The following is a 211-nucleotide window of genomic DNA, read 5'->3' as shown; positions in this document are numbered from 1 at the left end:
ATATCTGATAATTAATTAGATATATATATTTCCTTATGATTAAATAAATTGTTATTTAATTTGATTATAAGGAAAAGGTTTTATATTTTTATTGTTTAGTTACCATTAATTTACTAATACATTGAAAACACATCTACTATTGATTAATGAAATTATGTTAGATTTATAAGTATTTGGATATTTTTTAAAGAAAAGTGTTTCGTAGTAATTC

This window comes from Halyomorpha halys, unplaced genomic scaffold (assembly GCF_000696795.3).
Source record: "Halyomorpha halys isolate HHAL.00 unplaced genomic scaffold, Hhal_1.1 Scaffold587.1, whole genome shotgun sequence".
NCBI lineage: Eukaryota > Metazoa > Arthropoda > Insecta > Hemiptera > Pentatomidae > Halyomorpha > Halyomorpha halys.
This window is presented reverse-complemented; position numbering follows the sequence as displayed.